Source organism: Rhinoderma darwinii, chromosome 5 (assembly GCF_050947455.1).
Source record: "Rhinoderma darwinii isolate aRhiDar2 chromosome 5, aRhiDar2.hap1, whole genome shotgun sequence".
Lineage (NCBI taxonomy): Eukaryota > Metazoa > Chordata > Amphibia > Anura > Rhinodermatidae > Rhinoderma > Rhinoderma darwinii.
Window position 1 is genome coordinate 55740601 of NC_134691.1, and position 27178 is coordinate 55767778.

The window sequence follows — 27178 nt, forward strand, 5'->3', positions numbered from 1 at the left end:
GGTCTTCAGTTGTTGCTTGTTTGTGGGTCTTTCTGCCTTAAAGAGGCTCTGTCACCAGATTTTGCAACCCCTATCTGCTATTGCAGCAGATAGGCGCTGCAATGTAGATTACAGTAACGTTTTTATTTTTAAAAAACTAGCATTTTTGGCCAAGTTATGACCATTTTCGTATTTATGCAAAGGAGGCTTGCAAAAGTACAACTGGGCGTGTTGAAAAGTAAAAGTACAACTGGGCGTGTATTATGTGCATACATCGGGGCGTGTTTACTACTTTTACTAGCTGGGCGTTCTGATGAGAAGTATCATCCACTTCTCTTCAGAACGCCCAGCTTCTGGCAGTGCAGATCTGTGACGTCACTCACAGGTCCTGCATCGTGTCGGCACCAGAGGCTACAGTTGATTCTGCAGCAGCATCAGCATTTGCAGGTAAGTAGCTACATCGACTTACCTGCAAACGCCGATGCTGCTGCAGAATCATCTGTAGCCTCTGGTGCCGATGTGTCCTCGCTCGTCTGACACGATGCAGGACCTGTGAGTGACGTCACAGCGTGATCTCTGGAGAACACGGCTGTGTCTGCACTGCCAGAAGCTGGGCGTTGTGAAGAGAAGTGGATGATACTTCTATACACAACGCCCAGCTAGTAAAAGTAGTAAACATGCCCCGATGTACGCACATAATACACGCCCAGTTGTACTTTTACTTTTCAACACGCCCAGTTGTACTTTTGCAAGCCTCATTTGCATAAATACGAAAATGGTCATAACTTGGCCAAAAATGCTCGTTTTTTAAAAATAAAAACGTTACTGTAATCTACATTGCAGCGCCTATCTGCTGCAATAGCAGATAGGGGTTGCAAAATCTGGTGACAGAGCCTCTTTAAGTTTTGTCTTAAGCAAGTGAAATGCAGCTCGATCGGGTTGAGATCTGGAGATTGACTTGGCCGTTGCAGAATATTCCACTTCTTTGCCTTATAAACTGGCTTTCGCAGTATGGTTTGAGTCATTGTCCATCTGTGCTTTGAAGCGACGTCCAATCAACCTTGCTGCATTTGGTTGAATCTGAGCAGAAAGTAAATCCCTGTGTAATGATAGGGATAGGGAAACGGACAAGTGAGCCCTAATCTACCCGCCACTCTGTCCCTGCCTACTTGCAACGACCCGCCCTAGGCGATGGGGTACAACTGGGCGGCGGTCCCTACGCTCAGTAAGTGCACGAGACAAAACATACAAGGGAATATAAAGCAAAGGGAAAGGGGCAGTTGCCCACGGCAACACCGTGAGCAACAGAGTGGTGAACGAGCCAAGTCAAACCAGGAGAGCACGAGGTACCAAACGCAGAGCAGAAGAGAAGTCAGAAAGCCAGGGTCAGAATGGAGCAGGATCAAATTGTTAGGAGCTGTAGCTGGGCCAGGAAACCACACGGAAAGAATCACAAGCAAGGAGGAAAAGGAAAGGCAGGTATAAATAGACAGAGGGCGGGAGCTAGCTGAGTCTGGCCAGGCTGCAATAGGCTCTCCCACTCCTAAGCCTGCCAGCCTGAGTGGTGGAAGCTGGAGTCAGTCTCAGAGAGATAGACTCAGGTGAAGACTGATTACCTAAGGAAGTTAACCCTGAAGCTGTGCCTGGCAGATCCTTTACACCCTGAACACTTCAGAATTCATCCGGCTGCTTCTGTCTTCAGTCTCATCATCAATAAACACTAGTGACCCAGTGCCTTTGGCAGCCATGCATGCCCATGCCATCACACTGCCCCCACCATGTTTTATAGAGGATGTGATGTGCTTTGGATCATGAGGCGTTCCAAGCCTTCTCCATACTTTCTTTCTCCCATCATTCTGGTACGGGTTGATCTTAGTTTCATGCTGTTCCTGGACTTGGCTGGCTTCTTTACATGTTGTTTGGCAAAGTCTAATCTGGCCTTTCTATTTTTGAGGCTGATTAATGGTTTGCACCTTGTGGTGAACCCTCTATATTTGCTCTCATGAAGTCTTCTCTTTATGGTAGACTTAGATACTGATACACCTACCTCCAGGAGGCTGTTCTTCACTTGGGTAGATGTTGTGAAGGTGTTTCTCTTCACCATGGAAAGGATTCTGTGATCATCCACCACTGTTGTCTTCCGTGGACATCCAGGCCTTTTGGAGTTTACGAGATCACCAGTGAGCTCTTTTTTTCAAGAATGTACCAAACTGTTGATTTGGCCCCTCCTAATATTTGTGCTCTCTCTGATGGATTTCTTCATTTTTTTCAGCATACCGATGGTCTATTTCACTTGCATTGAGCTCCTTTGACCTCATGTTGTGGGTTCACAGCAACAGCTTCCAAATGCAAATGCCACACCTGGAATCAACTCCAGACCTTTAACCTGCTTAATTGATGATGGATTAACGAGGGAATAGCCCATGCAGCCCATTAAATAGCTTTTGAGATAATTGTCCAATTACCTTTGGTCCCTTGAAAAAGAGGCAGCTACATATTAAAGAGCTGTAATTCCTATACCCTTCCTCAAATTAGGATGTGAATACCCTCAAATTAAAGCTGAGAGTCAACACTTCAAGCCCATATTGATTATATAACTGTATATTCAATATGTTTTGGTAAACAGCTAAAATGCCAAAACTTGTCTCACTGTCCAAGTAATTCTGGACCCAACTGTAATTATATATATATATATATATATATATATATATATATATACAACAAGAGCAAAAAACACAGCACTCCACGAATCTAGAATATCAGGCCATGTGCCCGTTACCAGGGGATGAATCAATTCCTCCTCCTTTTAGACAAGAATCAGCATAGAAAATAGTAACGGCACCAGGACTTCAAGACGGATGAAAAACAGGGTGGATTTATTCACCTCAAGCACAGCAACGTTTCGGTTCAACAGGAACCTTTCTCAAGCCATCCTGCTACAGTTGATTCTGCAGCAGCATCAGCGTTTGCAGGTAAGTCGATCTTACCTGCAAACGCTGATGCTGCTGCAGAATCAACTGTAGCCTCTGCTGCCGATGTGGCCGTCACGATGCAGGACCTGTGAGTGACGTCACAGATCTGCACTGTCACAAGCTGGGCGTTCTGAAGAGAAGAGGATGTTACTTCTCATCAGAGCGCCCAGCTAGTGAAAGTATTAAAAACGCCCCGATGTACGCACATAATACACACCCACTTGGACTTGTACTTTTAAACACACCCACTTGGACTTTTGCAAGCCTCATTTGCATAATTACAAAAATGGTCATAACTTGGCCAAAAATGCTCGTTTTTTAAAAATAAAAACGTTACTGTAATCTACATTGCAGCGCCTATCTGCTGCAATAGCAGATAGGGGTTGCAAAATCTGGTGACAGAGCCTCTTTAAGTTTGTCTTTTTTGCTGTTGTTTTGATGGCATTATATATATTTTACCTTGATATATCGGATACTTAAAGAGCAAACGCAATGACCACTTTTGCAACCAGTTTTTTTTCACTCTAATGAATCTAGACTTTGCAATAAATTCTGTGGGGCAGATTTATGTCTGTGTCTAGAAAATGCCAAAAAGTCTGTTTAAGAACAGATGTTCTGGCTGAAATAAGAACATCTAGTGCACCATTTCGACTACCGACCTGAGATAGTGGCTATATAATGGCAGTGACCTTCTCTGTTTCATTTTATTTGTACTTGACCTGACGAAGGAGCCGGTACAGCTTCGAAACACATATAGTGCTGTTGTTTTATGTACAATAAAAGTTTTTTCAAAGACAGCTGCGCCCTTGGATTTTCCGTCCCCTTTTTACCCCTCATCTTCAGGAGTTGGTATAAGGAAGAGAAAAGTGTCTAGCCAGATGAGCCAAATTTATGACACAGCGTGCACCACTGTGATAAATAATTAGAAATAAATAATGAATCAACCCCTGATTAATAATATCCTGCCATTTTGTGTATTAAGCTCCTATGCAGAGCTATGTGTTTCTATGGTTATAGACTTTCATCTTCTTTTTCTACTGACTGTAGTTTAGCAAGAAAATGAGGTAGATGGAGAGGAGTAACACAAGAATGCAGGTTCAGAGAATAAATTTAAACTAGCATAGTGGGGATCGGCTATGAAATGTGGGTCTCCATGTGGCAGTCTCGACGCAACCCACTTATTACAAGGCCGACCTTAATTGAATACTACATTTCCTGTGTGGTTGTCCGCATTTATGTGAGACTCGCTTTATAGAGTGTTATCCACTTGCGACAACCTCTTTAATTATGAGGACTCCACCATGAAAGGATGTAGAATGTTCCCGATCAAGTTTAGATGTTAACCCTAAAGTGCCATACCTCTCAGCTGAGATGGAGTCCTGTATACAAATACAAAACATGATTATTAAGATTATTGTGTGAGAGGCAAAGCTGGCATCCTCTTAAAAAAAAACTGTGCCTGCCCTCGGATCTGGTACTTACCTTGTCCTTGCTTCCGGCTCTGGCCAACTTCTCAACACTTGAGATGCCTCACCGTTGTGTTTAGGGTATGTATCAATAATGCAGTCACAGGCCCGTGTGCCAGAGAGTTTAGTGTGTACGTTTTAGATAAACTAACACTTGTCCAATCTTAAAATTGACTGAAAATAAATCTTAGTGTCATTGATTTGCAGGGAATTTTCTTAACCTCTGAGTCAACTACAAGATTAATGTGACTGACTTGGTGAAACAGCTGACATTGAAGAACATTGCTGCATTGGCCTCACTGATACAATAGCACAGCAAATCGAGGACAGACTTGAGTTTTTTAAGTATTGAGGTTATGCACACTTAAAGGTTATGGAAGCCTCACCACAGAAAATACTGTAGTATAAAAGAAAACCTGCTGTGTACATCAAAATGGTTACTGCTAAAACACTACTAATGCACATATTTAAATTTACATTTAGAATGAACCAATTTCTTATTGAATATTCTCATCTATGTTTTTAGGACTTCCCCTATGAAATTAATCTGGTTGAGTCTTTAACAGTGAAGCTCCACTTTAAGTAGCCACTTTGAAGAGTACATTAGGGAATGGCAGAATTATTTTGATAGTCTAAAGGACTGTGGAGAATGTCAAATTCTTTTCGCTTTTTCTGCAAAAATATTCTCAACACACAGCTACTATGGGGCCCGGGAGAGAGGGGGCCTAGCCATTGTTGGTACTATCGCTTTTACTACTAGGTGACAGGACTGTGCTGGACTCCCCTCTTCAGATGAACTGCATAGTTAGCAAGAATGTGGGTGAGGAATTGACCCAAGTGTATTGAAACGGGAATAGAAAGGGAAACAAAGCTGATGCCTGTCCTGAGTGTCAAAACGCGTCACCATATAAAGGCCCCTCTCTCCTATGTAAACCACTGGTCTATACTATGTTGGTGGTTTCTATAGGAACCCAGTAGCCCTTTATGTTTGGTCATAACCCACCCCCTCACTACAGAAATGATGGAGTCCTGTAATAACACTGTATTGGGGGGGGGGGGGGATGTTATATATATGCAGTACGTTAACATTAGAAAATAGTTAAAAACGTGAGATTCCCTACAACGTGCCTCCCAAATTAAAATCCCAAATGTAAAGTCCCAAATTACAGGACATTTAACCCCTACCCTAGTTCCGCCATGGACCACCCCAAAGTCACATGGAAATACTCTTTTATGCAAATCTATATATGCTCCACCTCTTTGTGCTTCAGTCTAGGGCACAGTCCAGTGGAAAACGGGAGATGTGCAACAATATTACATCTTTAAAGAACAATTTGAGGCCCTCTAATGTGCGTAGTTCATATTTACCCAAGCAAACTTATATAGCAAACTTCACACTCCTTCAAATACTACACATTTGCTGCTAAGAACAACACACGTCCTATAAGAGTTTAGTAAAAATAGGGGCTGTCAGATTGAACGTATTTTTCGGAGTTGACTTGCTTATTTGTTATGTGGGACAATAAAATTTGAAGGAGAGGTAAAGGTGAGGCTACATTTATACTTTAGGCAATTTCATATACAGCAATGGCTATCTCCCCATTTAGGCCTCTTTCAGACTGGCGTATTTCAAGTCAGTGCACAGTCCGTTGAAATAATGAACAGTACACTGACCCATGCAATTCATTGGGGCTATCCACATCGTGATGTTTCACGGAGCGAGTGTCCATTGCATGAAACTCATTGTCTGTCCTATTCTGATCCGTATTTGCAGACCTCGTCGCTCATTGAAGTCAATGATTGCATGAACACAACGGAGAGCACACAATTGACTCTGTGCACTGTCCGTGTTTCACACATCAGTTGCTAAAGAAATACAGAGGGAAAAAAAAGTTAAACCAGGAAGTATTTGCAGAGGAGAAACATAGACGAGAAAAACGGACACCACACGGAAACCACACTGGTGCCATACAGACAGTCATATGCGTGAAACACGGCCCATTTTTTGCAGACGCACAATGGACACATTCGTCTGACTGAGGCCTTAAAGAGGCTCTGTCACCAGATTTTCAAACCCCTATCTCATATTGCAGCAGATCGGCGCTGCAATGTAGATAACAGTAACGTGTTTTGTTTTTTTTTCAAAAACTAGCATTTTTGGCCAAGTTATGAGCATTTTTATATTTATGCAAATGAGCCATTCTTAATTACAACTGGGCGTGTTTAAAGTTATGTCCAAGTGGGCGTGTATTGTGTGTGTACATCTGGGCGTTTTTACTTGTTTTACTAGCTGGGCGTTGTGAATAGAAGTGTATGATGCTGACGAATCAGCATCATCCACTTCTCTTCGTTACCACCCAGCTTCTGGCAGTGCACAGACACACAGCGTGTCCTCGCGAGATCACGCTGTGACGTCACTCACTTCCTCTGACAGGAACTTCATCGCGTCGGATGAGCAAGGACACGCTGTGTGTCTGTGCACTTCCAGAAGCTGGGCGTTGTGAAGAGAAGTGGATGATGCTGATTCGTCAGCATCATACACTTCTATTCACAACGCCCAGCTAGTAAAACAAGTAAAAACGCCCAGATGTACACACGCAATACACGCCCACTTGGACATAACTTTAAACACGCCCAGTTGTACTTAAGAAAGGCTCATTTGCATAAATATAAAAATGCTCATAACGGCAAAAATGCTCGTTTTTAAAAAAACAAAACGTTACTGTTATCTACATTGCAGCGCCGATCTGCTGCAATACGAGATAGGGGTTTGAAAATCTGGTGACAGAGCCTCTTTAAGCTAAGGCTCTAAAGTGACACAATGGAGGAAAAAAAAAACAACTATTTTTTGGGCGACGTAGTGTCACCATTGAGCCCTAACCTAATAAATGGGGAAACAGCGGTGAAATAGTATTTGTATTTGCCCTTGAGTATCATGAAAGTGAATTTTTAACAAAAAAATAAATTTTTCATATATTAGTAAATCAGAGCACCAGCTGAAGTTTGGTAACTATGTTTCTTTTACTTACAGAGATATTGATGGCAATTCTTCAAAACTGACAATAGGAAGTGCAGATATTTTGGTTAACACGATTGAATTCGCTTCTCAGAAACTGATAACCAGTAGTCAATTTGTCAAGATGCTTAAGTAAAGTTGCTAAAGTTGACAACCAATACAGCTGCAAAAATGGCCGCTACAACAAAACCCAAAAAATTAGGTTAGTGTAATCCAAAGGTTAGGTGGTAGACAAATGCTATCAAATCAGTTCAATTAAAAAAACATAATTACCAAACTTTGGCTGCTGCTATAGCATTTGATTTATAAATATATGGCCAATTTTAGAGTTAGAAGCAAATATTATGGCTTACATATATCACTATTCTTCAGAATAAAGTTTTGCATCTATATACAATTTACATAAACAGCTCAATAACTTTAATTATACATTGCTTCACTTATTTTGCAGTGATCGAATTTTTAGTATAGCCCAGAGCTGAATTCCAAATTCTGCAGCCTTCAGATCTGAACTTCCTCTTGCTGACTCAATGTCTGCAGAAAACTAGCTCTGGTGATTTACATTCTGGGTAGTGTCATCTTTACACTAGGAGCTGTGCTGTAGACTTATGAAGAACCCCCCCCCCCCCCCCCCCCAATTATAAGAACAGAGCTTAGATATTAAGATGTGTGCCTAACATCATAAAAAAAAAAATGTCCGTTGTTTCTGATGACAGGTTGCAGAATTACAGGCTGTAACTTAGGATAAATACAAGGTAAATAATATAATGTATTTAAAAAAAGTTGCTCAACTCTTTACGTAGATTGTATCTATGTATAAAGTGTAAAATGGTGTTGAATGGTGGACATGCCCTTTAACAAAAGATAGCAGCTTAATATTTATTGAGGAGATCTGGTTACATAGTTACATAGGTTGAAAAAAGGCACAGGTCCATCAAGCTCAGCCTTTAAAACACATTTTCTAAAATATAAGTCTGGTGTATCCGTAATTATAAGTTTTATATAAAAATGATATTTGGACAGTCCCTGATTAGAGGAGATAGTCCCCTCCTATAGTAAAAATGCTAATCTAAGAGAGACAGGTTCTACAAATTGTACTTACCCTACGAATATAATGAATTACGAGGCTGAAAACTAATCATGATGTTTTTAATTCTTAATCAGGGAAATCCACAAAATGTAATTATCTCCCTGGTCTTGCACCGAGTATGTTCAGTTGTTTGCAGAAAATATCATTTACATAGTAAGAGCTGGGATTCTTCTTGCAAAGATTTTTTACCTTATTTACATAACTTATATTGCTTTTTTTATGTCACGTAAAAAATTTGAAAGATAAGAACAGCTGAGGGAGGCCGAGCCAACAACATGAAGTGATGATATTCACAGGATACTTTATATACCTTACTTGTGTACCTCATGTATCTTACAGATGTCTTAATAAACTGAATTAGAGGGTGCAATTGCACACACTAAAGTGCCAACCCAAGTGCCCATCGTGGGGCTGAAAAACGTCTTTTTATCTTCTCTTATCCCTGGCAATCAGCTGTCATCTCCGAGGGAAGCCACTTCAGGACAGAAAAGTGGCAGCTGCTCAATTTATTGCCATATGGTCCTCATAGAGGGTGGGATGGGGGGCTCTTTTCGAGCCAGAATGCAGGGCTTCTCTCTCGCTCCGGCGGACCTGGCCCATCCATGCATTACATGGACGGCCATTCATTTCAGCGGCTGCCATGTAATATTGCATTTCTGTCCTGAAGTGGCTTCCCTGGAATTAATAGCTGATTGCCAGGGATAAGAGAAGGCAAAAAGCTATTTTTCAGCCCCACAACAGGGGTTGTCTTCATTAGAATGGAAATCCCCAATATTTACTCTCAGGGACTGAAAATCTGTCCTGGTTATGTATAAATAAGGAGATAGAGGCAGCACTCAACATGAATGATCTGTTTATTCAGCCTTGAAACATTTCAGTTCAACAAAATTTTCTCAAGCTGTGTAGAGTTGAAATATTGCAAGGATGAAAAAAAGGAACTTTCATCTAGAATGCTGCCTCCATCTACTTTTTCTGTCTGTGACAGGGGATTTAAGATTGGGTCTTTTAGAGGTTTTCTTCAAGTATATATTGATGCTGCTGTACTTTTATCTGTATATCCTGGTCATGTGATGATCACACAGGTGCATAGCTTGTTATAAGGGAGAGTTCTGATAACTATGCCATAACAAGCCATTCACCTGTAAGACCATCACATTACCTGGACGGATTTCAGCTTCTGGAACAAAACGATGAGTGTTTCCATTCAAGGACTACAAGTAGAGATCTTGATAACATAATTTTTTAAGTCTAATGTGTGACTGGGGAGCACAACACTGCTGAAGAGGGTGCCCTATGGGAACCTCAAGTGTGCTTGTGATTGCAATATATCTTAATATACATTTTATAGGACTGTTGTTAATTACTTTATGTATGGAGCGGTTATCTGGTCACTGTATGCGGTTATTATTTGAGCACTGTATGGTGGAAGAGTATTTATTTAGGCATTGTATGGCACCGTTACTCAGGCAGTGTACAGTATATTATTTTTTCTGTGTATTGGGTAGCAGCACTGTATAGTATTGTTATTTAGGCATCTTCATGGAAGTGTAAGGGCTTGTCCACACATAACCGAATTGCTGCAGAAAATGTCTGCAATTCCGCAGAAAGTAGAAGAAATTCCGTTTTTTACTGCAGAAAATGATGCAGATTTCGATGCTCTTTTGTCAGTGCTGGGAGATGGTGATCTCTCCTCTGAAAAACACAGCAATTCAGTCCACTTTCCACAGCAGGAATTGACATGCTGCGATACAAAAAATATGAACCGCAGGTCAATTTCTGGTATGAAATTTTACGCAGAATGTGGATGAGATTTGTTAAATCTCTCCCACTTTGCTACTGCTGTATTCTGCTGCGTATTTTCCATCCGCAATTCCAGACAGAATATACACAGCAATTCTGTTACTTGTGGACAAGCCCTTATTTAGCCAACATATGGCACTGTTATTTGGGCACCATACAGTATGGTTCTTATAATTAGGCACTATATGGTATGGTTATTTGTACACTGTATCACAAAGCATCATATGGGGGAAAGGGGTGGCAGCAGAAGGTACCGAACAGGGCACCATCCAACGGAAGTCTGGCCCTGACTGGGAGGGACTGTCATAATGCCCATTTGCAGCACCTCTGCTACATCTCCTCTGCCCCATTACCTGAATCACTCCCTCTTCGGGTAATAGATGTATAAATCATTGTGTGGTACCTAATATATTGGTGAAAGTGGTTTCCCTTTATGTGGTGAGAAGAAAACACACACATTTCTTTAGTTGCAGCTTTTTTTCCATGTTTCAAATAAAATCTATGTACACACAATAAAGAAAAAAAACAACTTTTTAAATAATGCACATTGAAACTTCAGAAAAGTAAGAGTGAAGATTACAAGATAACCTTCTGGTCACCTTAAATGATGCAGTCAGGTGTTCTGGACAGAAAAGAATTCCTCTGCATCTTGAGGCATAATGGAAAATAAAAACTGCTGACATACTTTATTAACCACTATGAGAGAACATAGACTGGGAGATAACATCTCAATTGTGCAGTTTCGCAGGACACGGCAATAGTAAATTTAAAAGATTCATGGAAGTCACCAAAACATAACAATCTACTCTTGGCTGTACCCATAGACTGGGTTAAGAGATGCAAAATCAGAATAACACCCGATAGTATAATGCTGACTATGGGAGTCTAACAATGAAGTGTTTAAGCGTTCGGCAAGTGTGATTGTCTATTGTGTGCGTTGTGTCACAGGAAAATGGCAAGATTTCTGACATGGTGGGACTTTTTGCGATCATTCTTCAGAGCCCTAGCCTTATTACGTCTTCTGTACACCTGCAACTATCTAAATAATGTGTCAATGACTCAATACATAAAAGAATGCAGATATAGTCAAGACATTCAGTTGTTTTTCAGAATTGGGAAGAAACATGATTTGTGAGACTCGGGCAATGGAATGACTGTTGGTTCGATTGACACTGCTAATCTGGGATTTTCTACAGAGAATAAAGCACACAAAAAAAAACATCCAATGGTTGCCAATATTATAGGCAAAAACATAATGTTAATGATAGAAGTCCTAAGTGTATGCCAAGACTGGGTCAAGCAGACAGGAAGGCGATAGTAACCATCTGTTGCTGTAAAGGATCTGCCGGGCACAACTTCTGTGTATGCGCCCATAGGTAATCAGTCTGCACCTGAGTCTATGTCTCTGAGACTGACTCCAGCTTCCACCACTCAGGATGGCAGGCTTAGGAGTGGGAGAGCCTATCGCAGCCTGGCCAGACGGAGCTAGCTCCCGCCCTCTGTCTATTTATACCTGCCTTTCCTGTTCCTCCTTTGCTTGTGATTCTTCTCGTGTGGTTTCCTGGCCCAGCTACAGCTTCTAACTATTTGATCCTGCTCCATACTGACCCTGGCTTACTGACTACTCTCCTGCTCTGCGTTTGGTACCTCGTGCATTCCTGGTTTGACTCGGCTCGTTCACCACTCTTGTTGCTCACGGTGTTGCCGTGGGCAACTGCCCCATTTCCCTTTGCTTTGTGTTCCCTTGTCTGTTTGTCTCGTGCACTTACTGAGCGTAGGGACCGGCGCCCAGTTGTACCCTGTCGCCTAGGGCGGGTCGTTGCAAGTAGGCAGGGACAGAGTGGCGGGTAGATTAGGGCTCACTTGTCCGTTTCCCTACCCCCGTCATTACATAATCACAAGCCCATATACCTAGTCTACCCTGGTCGCTGGCACTACTATGGACCCCCTTGAGACCCTGGCCCAGCAAATGCAGGGTCTCTCCCTACAGGTCCAGGCCCTGGCTCAGAGGGTCAACCAGCCTGACGCTATCATGGTAGTGCCCCTCACCTCACCTCTTGAACCCCACCTCAAGTTGCCTGACCGGTTCTCAGGGGACCGGAGGACTTTTCTCTCCTTTCGGGAGAGTTGTAGGCTCTACTTTCGCTTAAAGCCTCACTCCTCAGGTTCTGAGAGCCAGCGGGTGGGTATAATTATGTCCCGGCTCCAGGAAGGGCCCCAAGAGTGGGCCTTCTCCTTGGCTCCTGATGCCCCTGAACTTTCCTCCGTTGATCGTTTCTTTTCTGCTCTCGGACTCATTTATGACGAGACTCACAGGACTGCCTTTGCTGAGAGTCAGCTGGTGACCTTACGTCAGGGTAAGAGACCTGTTGAGGAGTATTGTTCTGACTTTAGGAAGTGGTGCGTAGCTTCTCGGTGGAATGACCCTGCCTTAAGGTGCCAGTTTAGGTTGGGTCTGTCGAACGCCCTGAAAGACCTGCTAGTTAGCTATCCCTCTTCTGACTCCCTTGACCAGGTTATGGCTTTAGCGGTACGACTTGACCGACGTCTCAGGGAACGACAATTTGAACGTTTTTGTGTTTTCCCCTCTGACTCCCCCATGATGCCTCCCGAGGTCCCGTAGCTTCGCTCTTCCACGGAAGACTCGGAGGTACCTATGCAACTCGGGGCCTCCGTGTCCCCCCGACAACGTAGAGAGTTCCGCAGGAAGAATGGTCTCTGCTTCTATTGTGGGGATGACAAGCATCAAGTGAACACTTGTCCTAAGCGTAAGAATAAGCAGCCGGAAAACTTCAGCGCCTAAGTGATCATCGGGGAGGTCATTTGGGCGCACAGGTATTTCCCGTAAATATGAAACGTAATAAAATCTTGCTTACCTTTCAGGTCTCTTTTGGGGGTAGGTCTGCTACCGGCAGTGCCTTCGTGGATTCAGGGTCTTCTACTAATATCATGTCTGTGGAATTTGCAATGTCTCTAGCTATGCCTTTAATTGATTTGCCTAAACCTGTCCCGGTAGTGGGTATCGACTCCACTCCTCTTGCTAATGGTTATTTTACACAGCATACCCCTGTTTTTGAACTCCTTGTTGGCTCCATGCATTTGGAGCAGTGCTCTGTACTGTTGATGCAGGGATTATCATCCGATTTGGTTTTAGGCCTTCCCTGGTTGCAGTTGCATAATCCCACGTTTGACTGGAATACTGGGGAGCTTACCAAATGGGGTAATGAATGCTTGACGTCATGTTTTTCTGTTAATTCTATTTCTCCCCCTGAGGAGGTGAACACGCTACCTGAGTTTGTTCAGGACTTCGCTGATGTTTTCTCTAAGGAGGCCTCAGAAGTGTTACCTCCTCATAGAGAATACGATTGCGCTATCGAATTGGTACCAGGAGCTAAGCTCCCTAAGGGTAGGATATTTAATCTTTCTTGTCCCGAACGTGAAGCCATGAGAGAGTATATCCAGGAATGCCTGGCCAAGGGTTACATTCGCCCCTCTACTTCTCCGGTAGGTGCTGGCTTCTTCTTCGTAGGGAAGAAGGATGGTGGTCTTAGGCCATGCATTGACTACCGTAACTTGAATAAGGTCACTGTAAGGAACCAGTATCCCCTTCCTTTGATTCCGGATCTCTTTAATCAGGTTCAGGGGGCCCAATGGTTCTCTAAGTTTGATCTACGGGGGGCGTATAACCTTATCCGCATCAAAGAGGGGGATGAGTGGAAGACTGCGTTTAACACGCCCGAAGGTCATTTCGAATACCTAGTCATGCCCTTTGGGTTGTGTAATGCTCCTGCGTTCTTCCAGAATTTCATAAATTAGATTTTAAGAGATTACCTGGGGGTATTTCTTGTAGTGTACCTTGATGACATACTGGTGTTTTCCAAGGACTGGTCCTCCCACATTGAGCATGTCAGGAAGGTGCTCCAGGTCCTTCGGGAAAACAAACTGTCTGCGAAAACCGCACTGTCTCATGCACTTACTGAGCGTAGGGACCGCCGCCCAGTTGTACCCCGTCGCCTAGGGCGGGTCGTTGCAAGTAGGCAGGGACAGAGTGGCGGGTAGATTAGGGCTCACTTGTCCGTTTCCCTATGCCCGTCATTACAGTTGCACTAGTGGTACGCAGAAAAGTCCCCGTAAGGTGGGGTGGCTACAACAGCAGACCACGTCAAATTTTCCAATCCTGTGAGCTAAGAACTAGAAACCAAGGATACCGTAGGCACAATTGGATAGTGAAAGATTGCCCGGACTGACAAACCTTGATTTCTACTGCGCCATCCAGATGGTAGGTTCCAAATTAGGTTAAACCACGTGAATAGATTTTTACTTGCTGGTGTTGAAATGTTTTGGGGAAGAGAAAAAAAACATTCTTTAAATTCAACAACCTACTTCAGCATTGTTGATGACTATGAACATGGTCTTTACGGCCACAGTCTACCCATCTTCTATCAGAATACCGTGCCATGTCACAAAACACATGATCTTAAAGAGGACCTGTCACTAGGTCCTACAAAGTTAGTTAGCAGTGTCACCTAAAAGCCGCTGTGTCTGTGAGTCCAGCGGTGTTTGTCCTGTAATTGTGCGTCGTCCTAGACCAGCGTCATCGCGTGAGTTAGTCTACAGCCAGCGTGGTCTCACCCGATTACGATGGTGGCCAAATCCACTTGGCTACCCAGCAGGCCATTTGCATATTGGTTTCTAAATTAAGGAGGGTCCATAGCTCAGCAGTGGGAGGAAGCACAAGTACAGGACAAACACTGCTGGACTCACGGACACAGCGGCTATTAGGAAAGACTACTAAATCACTTTGTAGGACCTAGTGACAGGTCCTCCTTAGGGTATGTGCACACGTAGTGACCAAAAACGTCTGAAAATACAGAGCTGTTTTCAAGGGAAAACAGCCCTTGATTTTCAGACATTTTTTGAGCAACTCGCGTTTTTCGCACCGTTTTTCGCACCGTTTTCGCAGCATTTTTTACGTCCGTTTTTGGAGCTGTTTTCATTGGAGTCTAGGAGAAAACAGCTCCAAAAACGTCCAAAGAAGTGTCCTGCACTTCTTTTGACGAGGCTGTATTTTTACGCGTAGTCGTTTGACAGCTGTCAAACGACGACGCGTAAATGACAGGTCGTCTGCACAGTACGTCGGCAAACCCATTCAAATGAATGGGCAGATGTTTGCCGACGTATTGTAGCCCTATTTTCAGACGTAAAACGAGGCATAATACGCCTCGTTTACGTCTGAAAATAGGTTGTGTGAACCCAGCCTCAAGCTGGTTTTATGAACATACCAATGTATTCAGTGTACTTCAATGGTCAGTAAAGTCACCAGATTTAAATCTAAGAGAGCGCCTTTCAGATATTGTCGAATAACAGACTCGTAAAGGGGTTTAGTCGCGATTTATAACACAGTGGATTGCAAAAAGATCTGTCCATCAACCCTTTATTGCAAAGTCAATCCAGAGGAAGGCCAAAACTACCCCTGAATGGCATAGACTAATTTACCATAAAGTGAAAAAATAATCCTTCCTGGCCGGCCCCTATATTAATATCAGTAAGGTCTGAGTCCCACGAGCGTTGAATATGTCCGTGTGACAGCCGTTGTAATTCAATGGGGACAATCACACGGTCGTTGTTTCAACGGACCGTGAGAAGGGTCCTATTTTGTTCCGTTTACACGGATCCCTCCATAGACTCAAGTCTATAGGGATCCGTGAAAACGGAACCCGCACGGGGGCACCTCGGACGTGAAAAACATCACGTTTATCACGTCCAAGTTTCCCCACGCTCGTGTGAATCTAGCCTTACCCTGTGTATTTTGTGTTTTACAAATCTCTGTGCAGTCATTACACACTTGAGATGAACCCGCAAGCAGTGACCATACATTCTCTGCGGGGTCCACATAAAGAATAACTTATTGCATTGATGGCTCACCATTTTAGTGTCCAGTTGTGCCACAAATTGATCCATAGAAAACAGCATTTTGGTGACAGATTCTTTAGTGAGAAGCTGCACCTACATGACGCCACCATGAAATCATGAGCCATTGAATCCATTCCATGGAGATTCAGACTATTCGGCAGGCAAATATATACCTACAGGTGTTTACATTTAATTGCATATATGTGTATTTGTTCCTAGACTTGTCTTCTGCCAACAATGTCAACAATCCTTTCCTAGACAATTCTATAATCCGATTGTTCCGGTGGTGACTGATGAGCATACAACCATTTCGCAAATTTTGAGAGACAAGTTTTTAACATCTGCTGTGTCTGCTTATTCAACAGCTAAATGGTCATTTCCATCCATTTACCTGGATAGCACGCTGTCTATTTCCATAATGAGGAGACCAGAATAAACAGCCCGTTGTCATGCTTGAGTGGTACTAACCCGGGCAGCTGCTGAGTTCTATATAAATGTAGATAACAGCCACGCAGAGTATAGGGGAACATGTTTTATATGACACAAATGCTGAGAGGGATATGTAGAAGCAAATATCTAATGATAAATATGCCCCATATTTGAAGTTTGGCTAAATATATAGCGAATACTGAAATGCACAAAAAGGGTAAGGCAAACCAATGAAGATGCAGAATATTGAACACCATAACCTGCAGTAGAAGTGGTTATCTCAGATAACCCCTATCTATAGGCCCTATTAGGGCATATGTACAGTACGTCATAAAGTGGGGGCTCCCCGTTCGGGATCCCCCTCTATGAGCCAGAACAGATTAGCCGGCCTCCATACAAAAAGGGGTTATCCTCATGAGACAAACTCTTTAACTAGCACTAAACTAATAAGACAATGCTCCAAATGAGGGTATTCTAAATTTGACCATTTACAGAGTGCCAGCCTCAGGTGACATAACTGTTTCAACTATATACATCCCATAGATCAGGCACAGAGGCTACATATCAGTATGCATACCCTCCAACAGCTTAAAATTGAAGAGACAGTCAAAAGTTGCCGCAGCAAATTGAGACCTAACATGTTATATGGAGCGTCAAAGTTTTTTGCATTGCTTTTTTTATTGGCATCAACTTTCCTGAGAGTAAACCACTCAAATTCCTAGTGTGCCTGCTATAGATGCCTCCCAACAGTATGTTAGCCAGAGATACCCCCTAACCGCTACTCCAAGGTGGTGGTCCCACTGCCCCACCATTCCCCCTTAATTCTTTTTTCAGACCTGCACAACTTAGTAGGCTCAGAGGCCGAAATAGAAGCGTGACATTGCAAGATATTGACATCACATCTCATTCCCAAGTAGGCCCAGCACCCATCTACTAGTGATTAAAAGGGATTGTGTGTTGGATGGCCAGTATTGCGATCTACTGATTGTTTTGCTAATGTGCATACTTTTTCCCATGGAGCATTGCCTTTAAGTCTCCAGGCACTCGCTCAGTCTCTTCAATGAGAGCAAGTCATTCAGCCAACCTAAGCTCTTCTCCGTACCGATGAGAGGCAAGAAAACGGAGATAATGCGGTCTACAGATCGGTCCTTACATAGGGTAATTATTGCTGGATACAATGGAAAAAAAAATCTGTCAAAAAAATGCTAATAATTGGATTTTAATTGAAGTTTTTCTGTGAGTTTGTCAGGCAGGAGAAAGCTAGTCAATGCCTGCTCCTGTTGGAAGGATAATGCACTGATCTCTACTAATAAAAATTAGTCAGCGCTGAAGGGAAAGTGACATGTGAGCAGTTTCACGTGGGCAAATCACGTGAAATTAGGGGACAGGAAGTAACACCGGTGCCTGGAGGAGGTGACTGTTTTTTGTTTTTTTTCAATTAGCACTCATGGGGGGGCTTTAGCGGTCACGGTAGATTTTTTGGAAGTCTATGGACGTCAAGGTACTGTATTTTCCTGACTAATATAGCGTACCTAACTTTCCAGGTGACTCTTCAGAATAAGCTCTCATAAGTGTATAGATGAGAAATAACATTATGTTTAGCCATTATACGTCGGTATCGTTCTCACTCTGCTCCTCCTCCTCTCTCTAGACTTGTATTGGCAGTGTGTCTGTGTCTCTTTCTTTATCTGCGCTCTCCTCCTGCTCCCCCGCCCCTCTCCATAGACTTGTATGAGTAGTCAGTGAAGAAACACACCCCCAACTTCTGCAGTCAGTCAATTCTGCTCTGTAACAAGGGACGGATTTTGCCTGACAACACAGGCTGGACAGCAGATTAGTGGAAGGGAGACACCTAGCGGCAGTAACTTCACAATGAATTTGCATGGATAGAACAACTGAATTTTAACAGTAAGTAAATGACAAAGTTGATCTAAATCAGGTATACTATTAGATTAGCACAAGTTGTTTGAATGGACGCTAACTTTTCAAACACACATTTTTGGGTAAAACCAGTTCTGCCTGGTGATCTCAATGGGGGGTGAGGGCACTATAGCTGCAAATATGATGGATTACTGCAGCACTGCAGCTGACATTTTACTGGGACACTGCGTCTGGCATTGTGGTATTGTATCTGTACATAGAGATTGAAAAATAGCCTTAGGAAATGTACAGTGAAAAAAAACAACCCTTTTCTCCTCTTTTATGCTTTTAATTATGGGTGTGATTTATGGTTTGGGACATCATATACTCAAAAAAATAAATAAATACGGTAATTTGTGAAGACCTCTCTAAAAACAGCAAGTGATACGGATTGCACAATGACAGGAGGTGGATCAAGATTGCATTCAAATTTCTGTGGCCATAATTATGGTAGGATGTTGCTTTGATGTCCTTTTAGAAGGTGCCATGTACGGACAGCCTTGTTATGAACGGAGATGTGATAATTATTAGCTGGATCCGGTGTGTCAGAAACACACAGGACCAGCTCTTAGCCGAGCAGCCAGTTTAGCTGATCTGACGGACTCGGCTCAGACAGAACGATACAGCTTCTATGTATACAGGACTTTATAAAAGTCAATTTAAAAATTGTTTAAAAACACATAAAACATTCATTTATTTTTATTTATTTTTTAAAAAAAATTCAAAAAGGTGTACATAGCCTTTAACAGTCCTCATGTTATTATGAAGAAGGTCCATCCATAATTAGGATATGTTTTTGCTATGGAAAACCATAAAGATATGATATTTTGGGGTTAGTGAAGACTGGATTGAAGAAAAAAAAAAAACAGGTCTACTGCAGTAGCAGTCCAGCCCTCATAATCCCAATCATGATTTGTATTTTCACATTTGCTCAGAGCCGCAGGCTCCATGGGATAAATAGGTAGCGATGATAAAATAGATCTTCCGTATTCTTCCTCATGTTTGTAAATTTTAGCCATCGCCATAAGCAATTTGAAAGACTGCCCACATGGGAACATACACAATTCGAGAAGTGATGTCTTCTGACTAAATAACTTGGGTATTAGTTATAAATTAATAGGGATATACGTGTTCTTTTTTGAATTCCTGAATGTATTATCACATCAACCAAAGTCATGATATTGTTTGAATGACATAGAAAATACCAATCATAACTGATATGCATTGCACTGGAAATTACCTAACTCTCAAAAGAATGTATGTAAAATAAAAAGTAGTATCCTTTGGATACGCCATAAATGTCTAATAGATGAGGGGCCCACCTCTGGTCCAGAACCGGGGACCCCTGACCCTGACCAGTGAGGCGGCTGCCGGCTGCCTCAACACGGCGGAGGTTCACTGAAAAGGTGTCCAGGAATTCTGGAAACATCCAGCTCACAGCGCTACACTGTTTTAGTCACTCCCATAGAAGCGAATGGGAGAAACAGTGAGTTTGGCGGTTTCCAAAACTCCTGTCTAGTTTTGCACCAAATCTCTACCTGGATGCTACGGCCAGTGGCTTCCTCTCCAGGCAGAACTGGGTATTCCCATTCAGGAGATACTGGTCAGATATTTATGGCATATCCTGTGGATATGCAATAAAAAGTCTGTAATAAGAACCCTTTAAGCGGCATAGCTTAGTAACTATCCCTGTTCCGGGAAAGTCTGCTCCCACCCAGACCTCCCCACATTTAATGATCGGGCAGAGTACTTTTGAAACATCTCTATAATCATTGCAGGGAGAGAACAGGAAGTTGAACAGTCAGTATTCTGCTTCCTGTTACAGCCTGGACAACGCTGGAACCTGGGGAGGAGGGATAACCACTGGACCCTAGGTATGAAAGATTAACCCCTTTACTGCGCTCCATCAGGGATCCTAAAATTAACCATTCCACTGACCTAGACCAGGTATACTGAAATTAACCCTTTCACTGCCCTAGACAAGCTAATTATTACGGCGCTGTGTGTGAATATTTATTTGAAGCTGTACGGTTTAAGCTCAATTCAAATCATGTCAGAGCATTTCCCCGGAGGTAGACGTCAGGAGTATTTCCCAAAGTATACCTTCAACGGAAGGCTCTAATCTATGCCATACATTGTTTAGGGCTGGGCAATTAATCTAATTAATTTGATTAATTTACCCTTTCAATAAATACACAATTCTAATTATAAATCATGGAAGTTGAGGCCTCAGCAATACCCTTATAAAAACTGCTCCATGCTATAGAATTTGAGGTGGTATAGGAGTCAACTTGACTTGTACTTCGCACTATAGTAAATATTTATGCAGGTATGACATACCTACCTGCGGATATAGCTAAGGAAAAACAGGCAGTGCTGATAGAAAGGGCGAAGAGGTGACGATCCCTTTTAAAGTGCACTGGTCAACAAGATGCCCATAAAAGCGTTAACCTAGTGGTTGCAGGGAAAGTTTGCTTAACCCTTAAAGGGAACGTGTCATCAGAAAATGACCTATTGTTAAAATCAGGTTTTTATGTTAAGCATTTTTTTAAAGAATTTTTGGTGATTTTGTTTTTTAATTTCTATGTCATTATCTATATTAAAAAATAATCCTCAAATCTGCCCACTGAGCATCACAATAGACTGACACTTCCTGTTCTTTAGAGATCACTTCTCAGCAGTCATCTCATTATCACAGGCAGGATTACTACTGCCTGTGCTTCAAAACTAAATAGTCAAAGAATACAGCCGGTCTTGGGGTGCAGGCATAAATGAGTGGGAACGCTCATGGAAGATGCGGAGTAATATCATTAACCCCGTCCCGACATTTGACGTATCCATACGTCAAAGTCGGGTAGGGGAAGTATGGAACGGGCTCACGGAGTGAACCCGCTCCATACGATGCCGGTGTCAGCTGTTTGTTACAGCCGACACTTCAGAGTAACTAGCGGCATCGCGCTCGATCCCGCTCGTTTAACTCGTTAAATGCTGCGGTCAGTAGCGACCGCAGTATTTAAATCATTAGAAATAGGGGGGCGACCCCCTCTAACAGCTCATCGCGCCTCCCCACAACGCAATCGCGGAGGGGGGGGGGGCCATGGTTGCCATGGCTTCCTGGGGGTCTAATGAAGGCCCCCAGGTCCGCCATCTTTGTGCACCTACTAAGCCCTGCCTCCGGTAGGGATTAATAGTTGCCGGTCAGAATCACGATATACGATTAGTAATACGATATACGATTAGTATTGCAGTATATCGTGCAAGCGCTCTAACGATCGCTGGTTGAAGTCCCCTAGGGGGACTAATAAAAAAATTAAAAATGAGTTCGTTTTTTTTAATGTAAAAAAAAATAATTAAAAATTTAAATTTCAAACAAAAACCCTCTTCCCATTTTCCCCCTAGAGCATAGTAAAAAAATAAAAAAATAAACATAACTGGTATCGCCGCATCCGTAAAAGTCTGAACTATTACAATGTATCATTATTTAACCTGAAAGGTGAACGCCGTAAAAAAATAAAAAAAATTGTAATTGCCAGAATCTCTATTTTTGGGCCACCTAATCTCCCTCAAAAAAATGAAATAAAAAGGTGATCAAAACATCTGTAATGTCCATGGCTGCGGGCTGTCAGCTCCAACCTCCCCCTGACAGCACTCGCATCCACTCACCTCTGCCGGATCCCATAGGGTGCGCGCTTAAAGGGGCAGCGAGCGCACAGGACCTCATGGACGAACCTTGACCCGTGAGTACCCTGGACTATAAGAGGGGTCCAGCCCCCTAGTTCTATGCCGCAGCGTTGTTGTGTTCCCTAGTTTGTCTATGCAAATGATCCCCTAGTGTTTCCTGCTTCCAGTGTTTCCTGTTCTTGTAACGTGTATCCTGATCTAGTGCCGTGCTTGCTATAGTCGTGCTGTGCTGGATACGCCGGTCTGCTTCTCCACGCCTGACGCCTACCTGCTGCCAAGCTACTGTCCGTGCTGCCACAGGTACCCTATATACTATAGACTCTGACCTGCGCCCTGTTGGCCAGCTGCCTTACCGCCAAGGCGGTTCGGCCCAGTGGGGCCACAGACCCTTCGTGACAATGTTGCATGTACACCAAAATGGTATTATTAAAACTACAGCTTATCCTGCAAAAAATAAGCCCTCATACCACTTGATCGACGGAAAAATAAAAAAATGATGGCTCTCGGAATTTGGCGACACAAAATAAATTTTCTTTTTTACACTTAGGTTTTTACTTGTAAAAGTAGTAAAATATAGAAAAAAACAATATATATATGGTATCGCCGTAATCATATTGACCCACAGAATAAAGTTAACACGTTGTTTTAATTTCAGTGAATTCCGTAAAAACGGCACGCAAAAACCATGGAGGAATCGCTGTTTTTTCCCCGTTTCCTAGTACATTATATGGCAAAATAAATAGTGCTGCGAAAAACAACTCGTCCCGCAAAAATCAAGCCCTCATAGGACTATATCGACAGAAAAATAAAGACGTTATGGCTTTTGGGAGGTGGGGAGGAAAAACTGAAAATGAAAATCTGAAAAAGGGCTGCGGCAGGAAGGGGTTAAAGTAGAAGACCGTTTTCTTACCAATTTTTAGTCTGAAAACTCGTCACAGTGCCCATCACCTAAAGTATTCATGTGAAATGGCAAAAGATTTTGCCCCTGTGCCTGGGTAGTTGTTCACATCCTCAGCGAACTCTTCTGCTTGTAGGAACAGATGGTCATTCCACATATATATATATATATATATATATACACACATATACACATATACACACACACACACACACACACACACACACACACACCTTCTGGCCTCTGCTTAGAACAAAATGTAGCTTCATCCAACTTTAGAAACAAAGTTATAAGTCGCTACTTTGATCAACTTATCATTATAAATCTCACTTCAAAGGTTGTTTAGACCTTCGTGTGTGAACTGTGATGGCATCTGTAATAACTATCTGCTGGGTCTTAAATCTTCCTTTGTAACCCGACTTTGTTCTTAAATCTCTCTTCCTCTATAATACACTGATAATCCCTACTGTCTTTCTTTTATTCTACAAAGATATACATTACTTTTTATGTAGCTATGACAACCGTCCTCCTTTGTATTTCTATTCTGTATCACAATTTACTGGTTACCTGGAGCTAGAACTGATCTGCTCAATCACCTGTGTACATTCTGTATCAAAATCTTTATCTTGTCTTCTAAAATAAGGCACTGACAGGAAAGTCTACAGATCAGTTAGCTGCTTGTATCTTCTAATCTTAATACAAAAACTTTGTTTTGTGCATTTTACAGAAAAAAAAAAATATCAAAAAGGATAAAAAGTCTCCTTTACACACAAAAGATTTCTTGTGAGATTCTTCGCTGCTCAAGTAATTGTGTTTTAGGTAACATATTAAAAGGAGAGACTCAATGCATGAATTGAGAGACCTGAATAAGAAGCAGAATTTTCTTTCCTTGCATAGAAGCCCTTTTTTCCCTGAATTTCTTGCAGAAATCTCTGATTGCTTAATAGAAATAAAGTACATGCAAAGAAACTATATATACTGCATTTTTTATCTACAGGATGCTATTTTTTTTAATTAAAAAAAAAAGCACAAGTGACCACACCCTTCTGAGGGGTTGTGTCACGACAGACATTTATGGCATATCCACAGGATATGCCATAAATGTCTGGGAGATGATGGTAACACCTCTGTGACCCACACCTTTCTTAAGAACAGGAGTCCCCCGACCCTGCCTTGTGAGGCAGGCACTGGCCACTGCATCCAGATGGTGAAGGTGGTCGGGCTTCAGAAACAGCTGAGAAAAGCTGTTTCCGTAACTCCCATTCAATACTTTGGAAGTAACGGAAACAGCGTAGCACAGCTAGCTTGGCGGTTTCCTGAACTCTACCACGTTTACCACTTGGATGCAGTGGCCAGAGTCCACCTCACCAGGCAGGAACGTGGTACGGGGACCCACGTTTTTAAGATCGGTGCGGGTGCCAGAGGATATGCCAACTCTGTGACCCGCACCTACAGTATCTGCCAAACGAGCACCCCCTGACCAGCCTGGAGACGCAGCCACATCCAGGCGGAGAATCAGTGCAGAATTGTTCGGGAATCTCGGAAACAACCCCGATCCCTGTGCTCCTCTATGAGTTACAGAAACCGCAACAGAGCAGCAAGCTCGTCAGTTTCCGAAATTCCCGGCCACCTCTTCATTGAGCCTCAACCTTGATGGGGTTCACACCGTGTGGGATGAGGTCGAGGGACCCCCGTTCTGGAGATACATGCAGGTCCCACCTCTAGGACCAGCATCTATCAGACATTTATGGCATATCCTGTGTCGTGAGACAAAACCTTTAATGGTCGGGCAGAGTACTCATGAAGCACTCGAACATAGAAGGAACTGTGCCGCTGCATAGTCCTCTGTCCATTCCTTGTATGATCAGTATCGTGCGTTCAGCTTCCTGTCAGAGAAAAAAAAGAGTATCTTCGATAATATCGTTTCTTTGCATGTATTCATTTGCATTAAGCAAGCCGAAAGATTTCTCCCAGAAATTCAGAAAAGTTGGCTTGTGTGGAAGCAGAGTAGAATAAGCTTCTTATTCAGGTGCGGTATCTGTGAATTGAGTCTGTTACCTGCAGTACAATAGCTTGAGGAGAAAATCATTTCACACAAAGGTACGTCATCAATTAGGTTTACAGGCAGTGGGACCAGAGGCGGAGATCTGAAGAGCTCATGAAACATCCGCCTGGCCCACTGCCAGTTAACCTAGTTGATGACGTGCCGTATCTCTGCTCTGCCGGAAGCGCTGGCTGAGCAAAGACCGGGAATGTCGTCTCTGCTAGTACACGCCCCCTCCTCCTCAGAGTCCCAGCACTGCCTGCCCGTCTCCTCTCATCGCCCACACCCTCCCTGATAGTATATACCATTATTAGAGGGGTTATATAAATACAGGGATGACGGGTGGTTATATAAATACAAGGATGATGGGGGTTATATACAGGGATAATGGGGCCATCATCCCTGTGTATTACCCGCATCAGCCCTGTGTATAACCCCCATCAGCCCTGTGTATAACCCCCCTTCATCCCTTATTAGGATGTTGGGGGTAATACACAAGGATAAGAAGGTAATACACAGGATGATGAGGATTATATACAGGGATGATGAGGTAATACACAGGGATGATGGGGTTTACATATGGGTTGTATACAAGTATGATGGAGTTATATCAACCCTGTGTATAACCCCCCATCATCCCTGTGTATCATCATCCCGGTTTATAACCCCATCATCCATATGTACAACCCTAACATCCCTGTGTATTACTCTCAACATCCCTGTATATAACCCCCATTATCCCTGTGTGATTATTACTGGGTGTGTGTGTGACAGTGCAGGGAGCTGGGTGCCTGTAATTAGAGCAGGGAATGACCTGTGAACAGAGGGGCGTGGCAGTATGCAAATAGCTGAGATTCTGTGGAGGAAGGGGGGGATGTAAGCTGTCTCCTCAGATGCAGCAAGGGATCATGGGTATGGTGGGTTACAAGACAGGAAAAAGAACAGAAGTAAGGGATGTAAACAAACAGAAAGAGCAGCAGTGACGATTGAGATCAAACAGAAACTGGTTAGAAGTTTAGTAGAGGGTTTTAGGGAAGGCAAACCAAGGCTGGGGGACACTTTTTAGAAAATATTTTTTCCCTGTACAACCCCGTTAAGACAAGTCAGAAGATGCTCCAAATTTATCAAAAAGGTTAATTCTGTATGATCAATTAAGTAGTTAAATGTGCCAAATTTAAGGGGGCCTAGTAGGGTGAGTAACCCTGTTATAAACCCCTTCACTGCCCAGGAGCTTTTACCCTTACATTACTCTAGACTACCAGGGAAGCTTTCATTACTACAGACCACCAGTTAAGCAGACATTAAATCCCCAGTACCATAAGACAACAAGGAAGGGCAATATACTAAACCACCAAGGAAGTGGGCATTAACCCCTCCACTAGTCTACAATGTTAAAGAATATGGCATTAACCGCTCTGCATCAAAGGAACACCAGGGGAGAGGACATTAAAGGGTTATTCCCATCTCACAAAGGGACGGTATATCGCTAGGATATGCCATCAATTTATGATCGGTGGGTTCTTCTAACCTCTGGGACCCCTGAGAATGAAGGGGCCGAAGTGCTGATTTAGCGCTACATCCCCTCCTAAGTAATCCCTGCAGAAGACCGCTCCCGTCAACCTGCCTGTGCAGGGGGCGCAGCGCTAAATAAGCACTGCGACCAGTTCATTTTTGGGATCATGGGTGTCCCAAAGCTTGAACCCACACTGATCATAAAGGGATGGCACATTGTAACAATATTATAAGATAAAAATACCCCTTTAAGTCCTCTACTACCCTAAAACACCTGGGAAGCTGGCATCACCTCCTTCACTACCTTAGATCATCAGGGAAGCTGACATTAACCACTCCATTACCCTAGTCCGCAAGTCTGAAAATATTCGACCTTTCTTGTCGTCCGTGTCTGAGCATGGGTGCATCTTGTAGTCCAAAGAATGCAGTGTGTGTATATATATATATATATATATATA

The 27178-nt window shown here is 42.9% G+C and overlaps 1 long non-coding RNA gene across 1 annotated transcript in view; it reads right to left on the reverse strand.

The window, feature by feature from the left end:
• Positions 1-27178, reverse strand: part of LOC142651385 (uncharacterized) — a 38262-nt gene that overhangs the window by 10712 nt on the left and 372 nt on the right. The window lies entirely within an intron of this gene.